Genomic DNA, 8,205 nt, shown 5'->3' with positions numbered 1-8,205 from the left:
CTACCTGAGGCCCCCCCTGGTAGTATAAAACGAGTAGTCGAAATACACTAGGTGGTGGCTGTCCATGGAAGATGGGGAGGGAGGAAAACTTTATCATTTCCCTCTATATGTATCGATTTAGGGTTTCTCAAGAGAGGAGAGGCCTCATTTTCGCAAGAAAAAACAGAGAGAGAGAGAGAGAAGCAGAGAAGAGGGAAATCCATTAAACCCCTTCTTCCACCTCCGGCCAAGCCTCCTCCACAGCCACCCACTTTCTTCCCTAAGCCACCTCACCGATCTCCACCACCTCCACAACCCTCATCTTCTCCTCCCATTCACCATTGCCATCCTTCTCTCCAATCTTAAACCCTTCTCTGCAATTTCTGACCTCCGGCCGGAATCCGGCAAGCCTCTCCCACAGCACCATACCCCATTAAACCTCCTTCATTCGCTCGACCTCCACCTCCATTTCCCCCCATTTTTGCCCAGCCGCCACCTCAGCCATCATCTCTGCAAACCCATTTCATCAGACCCTACTCCATCTTCATCTCCACCGTCCCTACTACAAGACCCAAACCCATTTCCCTCTTTTCCGATTACCATCTCCAACCACCTCATCCGAACTCCACCTCCCCGTCAAACCCACATCATTTTTCCTTGAGCTTGTTCCTAAAAAACCACCTCAAAACCCATTTCAAAAACCAAGTCACTCATCTTCTCCGGCGGTTTGACCGGAGCTCCGGCTGGTCGGTTATCACCTTAATCTCTACAAATCCAATCATCTCCCCTATCCTTTTCTCCTATCTCCATTATCCACCGCCACTTCTTCTTTCCCTTTCATCTCTTCAACTTCCGACCACCCACCGGCCGGAATCCGACAGTACCATTTCAGCCACCACCCCCCTAAATCCTCACCATTTTCTCGACCACCATAGCCTGCCGGCCGAGCTCCACCACATCAAACCCATTTCACAGCCATTACATTACCCATCATCTCCATTTAAAAACCCATACCCCACCTCCTCTGCAAATCACACCCATTTCCACCGATCTCTTCCCCATCTAACTTCATTTTTTTTATTTTTATTTTATTTTTTCTCTTCTCTGACACACAGAGAGAGAGAGAGAGAGAGAGAGAGAGAGAGAGAGAAGAGGAGCCCCATTTTCGTGAGCAGAGGAGGGGTTTCGCAATTTTTTATTTTTTATTTTTAGAAAAATCAGAGAGAGGGAAAGAAATTGCAGAGCAAAAGGAGCAGAAGAGAGCAAGGTTCGGGCACAATTTCAATCATCATCAGATCCGGGGATCTTCACTGGAATCCGTTAATCCTTCTACCATTACCACTAGCAAGAGTCCAATCAACCTCGAGAGAAAGAAAATAGAGGCAAGCCGAAGTCATCTATATTAGGTAACACTTTTATTTCCCAATGATTTTTCATTTGCTTGATAGTATGTCCCTTTTAATTCCAGTTGAAATGTTGACTTGATGTTTAAATCTCATAGAAATTGATCATGCTCTTTTTATCAAAATTCATTTATGCCTTGTAGTTATGGGTGGATTCATGAATATTGTGGCATGACATGGATCATTAGTAAAAGTTGCAAATCATGCATAATAATTCGAACAAACATCATCTCGTGGGGTCTGCGGTTGTAAGAAAAATCGCATGACCAGAAATCTGGATGTTTAAGGATTCTTGCCGAGTTTGTTTAGGACTGAATTTGTTTCTAAAAAATCATGATGGAATGAGTAGTTATCTCAATGAAGAAAGATAGATTACTGTTGACTGAATTTGTTTAGCTAGTGTTTTTGAGAACTCTTGGCCATGGTAATACAACTACTTGAGCTTGTAAGTTTGGGAGTTCTTTTGGTTTACATGAATGGCAGTATTGGTGCAATTGGCTTTGATGTGAGAAAGGTATATGTTGAATGACTTTGCCCATGTCATAGGTGTGAGCATGTTAATCTTGATCTCTTTACCCCATGTCGAGGGTATGGATGCGTGAATCATATTTTGATCTTTGAATCAGCTGCAGGTGTTATTAAATAAAAGTCGCTTTGATATGATGCCTTGGATGTTGTGTTTTAATGGTTTCTTTCTCATTCAGGCTTTGTTATGCATCTTGCAGTTCACATAAAAATTTGTTGATCCTAGGTTTTGAATGAGGATTTTCCTCTATGCCTAATACTTGTGTTGTACATCCACCTTTTGGCTGTCTGCCTTAGTATTCTCAAGGAGAAGGTCTTCATTCAATGTTCTCAAGTCCTGGTGAATTTATGGTTTGTTTTGATGATGTAGAATTCAGGATTAGACCTTCTTTCATTTTCTTTTGTGTCTTTTCCTCAAGATTTATTCCGGTAATTAGGATTCGTGTGGGGTCAGGTAATACTCTTTGGTCCTTGGTCCATTAACACTTCAGGGACTATATGTGACTTTCAATATTTCAATATTACTCTTCATTAGATTCCTTTTTGAGATCTTCCTTAAATTTCGGATTTACATCAATCCAAGATTATGCCCTCGCGGGCTGAGGCTATGACGGAATGTATCTTGAGCCAACCCCTTCCCTTCCTGCCTTAGAGTTTTCGCAGGTTAAGGGATTTCTTCCTCTTTAGAGTCTGTCATAGAGAGTTTAGGAGTCTGTCCTACCCTTGTAGAGTTTAGGAGTCTGTCCTACCCTCATAGAGTTTAGGAGTCTGTCCTACTCTTTATAGAGTTTAGGAATCTATCCAACTTTCAGATAATTTAGGATTCTGTCCTTCCATCTTTCAGAGTCAGTCATTCTTTCAAGAGTCTGTCCTATCATCATACGGGTTAGGATTCTGTCCAACCTCTCATCAAGTCATGTGATTTTTATCCGCTCTTGCAAGGTATAGGATGCTGTCCAACCCTTGCAGAGTCGTGATTCTGTCCAATTTCCCCGCAAAGCATAGGATGTTGTCCAACCTTTGCGGGATATCAGGAGTCTGTCGTACCCTTATGATGATAAGATTCTCTCATCTTGTGTCAAAAATAACAAAAATGCTTCAAAACATAAAAAATCTCAAAAATCTTGAGTCATTAAGAGTGTGGTTAGGAAAATCCAGTCCGAACTACGGATGGCTTGATCCCTAGCTGAGGGGTACGTAGGCAGCTCAGGTTTGCAGCTGGCATCCTGAGTTCAGTCACAACTTTCACAACTTCAAAAACTTCTACAAGCTTCAAAACCTTTCAAACTTTCCAAAACTACAAAAATTCTTCAAAAATAACCTTGCAATTCATTTTTTTTGAAAGATTTTCCCATAGAGTTAGGAGTCTGTCCTAGGCGTTTGGGGTGTCTTAGAATTAGGAGTCTGTCCTGATTGTGTTGATATATTGTATCTGGTCTTATGAGTGTCCCTAGAGTTAGAAGGCCTCGAGTCGTGGTCGGTTAGACACTTAGTCGATCCGATGACTAGACTAGAACGCGCTTAGACAGCCCATGGTTTTTCTTAGGACGTACAACCTAGTCACACATAGGATGTAGGGCCCACCTGCATTAGTTTACGGCTAAAAAAATTGTAGTAGCTAGGGCATATAGGGAGTCCTAAAAATTAAAATTCACTTGAGCTTAGGTAATAGCAAGAAGCTTTAAAAACTAGTCGAGTCTAGTTGATCGAGTCTAGGATAGCGGTCCTAGAGGGTTAGGCATTGTAGTTTAGCATAGGTCGCCGAACTACGTTGACTCTGATTCTTCCCGAGGCAGGGATACATAGTGCAGCCAGGATGGATGGCCATTTTGGTCCGAGTCAAGTATCGCATTAGAGTCTAGGGTTTGTCATATTGTATGTTTTGCTGCGTTTTCTTACTTTCCTGTACATACCCTATACCTTTAGCTTTAGCCTGCATGTGTTTGCCCATCAAAACTTAGACACCAATTAGGCATGACACTCATAACCTAGCTATTCTTAGGTGACATGTCTTTCATTTCTTTTGTGTGTGCTTCTTATTCATCTCCGAGACATGCATGATTAGTTAGACGTTATCTCGGGGATATTTGTTCCCATTTCGCATGATTTTCGCCCAAAACTCTTCAAAGTTAATAATAAATGGCATAAGAGACCAGGTGCTTGCACTTGGGCGAATTGGGGGCGCCTAACCCCTTCCACATTCGTCATCAGACACGAACCTTTTTATATCTCTGGTTATCTGTTGCGACAGAGCACAGCATGGGATCCAGGGCCTACTTCCTTGGATGACGACTCTTTCTTTGTTTAAGGTACGCCTCGAATCCGGGCTAGTCTCCGAATCGAGAGGTATCTCACTTTACATCGCCACTCATGCTGTGAGGGGCACTCTTTCGAGAGTTCCTTGGTGGAGCTATCCTTCACGTGGATGATCTAGAGACTTTCTGGGGGGCTCGTCCCCCCGCTTCTCTCGGATCGGGGTCCACATGATCCTGATAAATAAAGTTGTCTGCTGCTCCATTATTTGCTTTGTGCACATTGAATGGATATTTTAAAGAAGCAGAATGTCGGTAATGACATAAAGTGGACTGTGAAGTATTATTCATTTTGGTAGGTTTGCTGACACTGTGAACATGTTGGTTGGTCATTGGGTAGATTAATAGTCCAATGATTATATGATTCGTTGATAGTTGATGTACTGAACGGAATGTAAAGAAAGTTATCGTGATTAGTAAATTTTGTGAAAAGGTTCAAAGCCCATGCAGGCCAAGTGGGAGAATACTATCCTTGTTAATGGCCTTGCATTAAAGCAACCTTTTCTTTTGGTAACTAATCAACTTGTTTGGGAAGGTTCTTGGGCTCCAAGTTAGCACTAAAGCACTTCCTAATATTTTGTGCCAAAGATGCCAAACGAATTTGCGATGTTGGGAAAGCTTTATGGGGGCTTTCTTGGCGTATAAACAAGGCTCTTGGTTCCTCTTCCCCTCACAATGTATTCGTACTTTCTAGAGAGTATTAACGTCTAAGGAAAGGTTTCCCATAGACCGTGTGGTGAGGAGAAGGAAGAGACGAGCAAGGGGCGTTTCTAGGTTGATTCCATGCCCGGAAAAACTAGAAGTGTGTCGGATTACAAGTTTTGAACACTCGGCTATGGCTCAAGGTATTTCTAACCCATCTCGAAAGAAACTGAGTTTTCCTTTGATTTGAATGCCCAAGTTCTAAAAAGATCGTTTCGGTTAATGTTATTACAACAAGTACTTAACACCCTTGATATTTGATCCAACAACAGCCCATTTTTTAAGAAGCTACTGTTGGATCAAATATCAAGGGCGGTGCTTTTGTCGTACAGCTTGCACGGGACTTCAGGCTCGGCACCATATAATTTCTCGTCTTTTCTATTGCACTGAGTAGAATTGGATGAACAAGCATTGAGACCGTTTTCCTGCGTCGCGATGCAGCGGAATTGTGTTCGTCGCCTATGTTTCAGGCTTTCAGCGATCAGATCAACTGAACGGTCCATATTTAAAGTTCTAAAATTCTTGTAGAAAAGGTAGCCGGTAACCCTCTTCCACTTTTCCCGATTTTCACACTATAAATCCCGCCATTTCTTCATTCCTCTTCGTCTCCACAAAAAAAATCGGGCCATCTCCTCATTACTACTCATTTCTACAAAATCCTTCAATTAAGGACCTTCTGTAAGTATCTTTAGCTTACTCATTAATCTGTTCCTTCCAGGTCCTAGTGTAACAAATGACTTGTAGGAAAAAATTCTGCACTTTCCCGTATTCTGCTCATGTGATTACTCTGAATGGAAGGAGAGCTGTGTGAACTATGTTATCTAGAGCAATTAACCTTTTAAATTACGTTGGATTTGTTCATGTGAATGCCAAATCCCTTCTCTACAGTCAGTTTGGTGGAAGTTGCGGTTTGAAATTAGCAGCAGATATCCGCCTCTGAATCGTTCATCTACTTATTGATCTCCGAATTCATTTTTGATAAATGGACAGAACATATTAAGTGATGAAATTCTGAGTTGTTGCTCTATCTTCCAAATGTTTGATAAATCCTCCATTCTGCTTTCTGACCTTTCATGTCAAGAATTTGGGAACGATGGATGGAACCGAGAGTTTCTGCCTAGATGAGCAGAATTATATTCCATTATGAATGTTGGGGAGGCTTGAATAATTTTCACTCCAGAACCTTTCAAGTCTTGTGAAGAAATTGTTGTTGACACATGCCTCAAAGCCTTTTGGAGCTGAACATAGAAATTGCTTCGGCCTAGCCGTTCTGATCAGCCAGGACACCTGTAGAAGAGGGATGAACATAACGGAAAGGAAGAAAAAAAAAGGATGTAAACGAAGGTTCTATCCCTTGTGTCAAAAAAGGATGTAAACGAAGGTTCTATCCCTTGTGTCATCGCTTTCTTCGCGTACAAAATCAAAGAGTGGAAGAAACGCAAGAAAAATCTCTCTTGAAAATGGAACCCTCATTTTTCATGGCGATTCGGATTTGGCTCAGGATCACGATCACGAAGATGTTTTTCTGGCCCTAAAAAATAGGAAAAGTAGGGGAGAAGGCTATCGAATAGCTTTTGCATTAAGTCATCACACCATTTAATTTTATCCGTGTCAAAATGATCCGACGGCTGAGACAAATGACGCAAGTCCGCTGCGTCGTGACTAGACCTGGCAAAAAGTGACCTAGACCCACGGGTCCGGGTCACCAATCAGTGACCCGTTTGAAATTGACCTGCGAGTCTACCGGCCCGTCAAAACTGGGCCGGGCCTGGTGGACCCGCAGGTGCCCGTAGATAAGTGCAAAAGTTTTATTTTGGCCTTTTTTTTCCGTAATTGTCATAATTTTTGAATTTTCTTTGTAGTTTTTCCGTAATTGTCATATTTTAGTACATTCTTTCGGAATTTTTTTTTGTAATTTTTCTACTTTGCTTCCATTTTTTCGTAATTTTTCATTTAAAACTTTAGTACTTCTACCAATCTTTGCAAAAATCCGTAATGATTATTATTTTTTGCTTGCCACCTTTGCACAAATCGTACTTATGCCAATCTTTGTAGCAAAGGATGGGCGACAAGTGGCTTCCGTGAAGGTGGCTAGCAAATTCCTATACAAATTTTTTTTTTAAAAAAAATACGTCAAAAATCCGGGTGACCCGCGGGTCGACCCGGCCCGTATGGGCTGGGTGCGGGTCCAAGCTCAGTGACCCGTAAAATTTTCTGGGTCATTTTGACCCGGCCCGTTTGACGTGAACCTGTACGGGCCGGATCAAACCCGGCCTGGCCTGCCCGTTTGCCAGGTCTAGTCGCGACGCAGGTGAAACTGTCTCTTTATTTTCTAGGGAAAAATACAGATACACCCCCCTCTTGTTTCTAACACATTCAACTCTAACCCTGACTTTCAAAACGTGACAAGCACACCCTTGAGGTTTTTTAATGTGACAGAGCAGATGGAGCAGACAATGAGGCGGAAATGACCAAAATGCCCTTGTCTTCCCCAACTGAAAATTAGGGTTTTCATACTTGAAAACTGAAAATTAGGGTTTGATTCAAACCCTTGTTTATTTATCAACATAAACCCTCGATTTAGGAGTTTTATTTGTCTTCTTTCACATCATTATCATGATTTGCATAGAAACCCTAATATTTTAGGGATTTTTGTTGTTTTTGTTTTTATCAATGTTTTTTTCTTGAAATGTGGGTTTGATGTAGCCATGGGGTGGGGGTTTCATTGTTTGTGGTGGCGACGGCGGCGGTGGCCGGAGGTGCGACTGCGGCGGTGGGAAATGACATAACCCTAACCCCCTGCAAATGAGGGTATTTCTGTCCTTAAAATATTAACCATGGTTAGTTTTAGTCTTTCAGTCAGGTTAAACTGACGGACTGTTGACAGAGGGGGTCTAACTTATACAAATTGAAACATCAGGTGGTGTACTTGTCACGTTTTGAAAGTCACGGTTACAGTTGAATGTGTTAGAAACTAGAGGGGGTGTAAATGTAATTTTCCCTATTTTATAACATGGATATTCCTCTCTTTCTAATACACATTTCAATATTAGGAGGGTTGTTTGAAGCAACCTTGACACAGGCTATATGATATCGTTTTCTTCTCTCTTCATCCAGATTGGGTCCTTTAGGCCATAGACAAGAAGCAAGCAATGGCCATTTATGTACAAAGAGTGATATATTATAACCCGCCCACGAGAAGCGTATAAAATTGCGGACCCCACACCGTGTGAGTTTGGATAGAGATTGTGGCCCCAAGACACAAATTTTTCAAAATTTTCTTT

The sequence above is a fragment of the Tasmannia lanceolata genome, unplaced genomic scaffold (assembly GCF_043159265.1).
Source record: "Tasmannia lanceolata isolate RefF3 unplaced genomic scaffold, GAP_Taslan_0.1 ptg000020l, whole genome shotgun sequence".
Taxonomy (NCBI): Eukaryota; Viridiplantae; Streptophyta; class Magnoliopsida; order Canellales; family Winteraceae; genus Tasmannia; species Tasmannia lanceolata.
The sequence above is the reverse complement of the archived record's forward strand: the minus strand, read 5'-3'. Positions refer to the sequence as shown.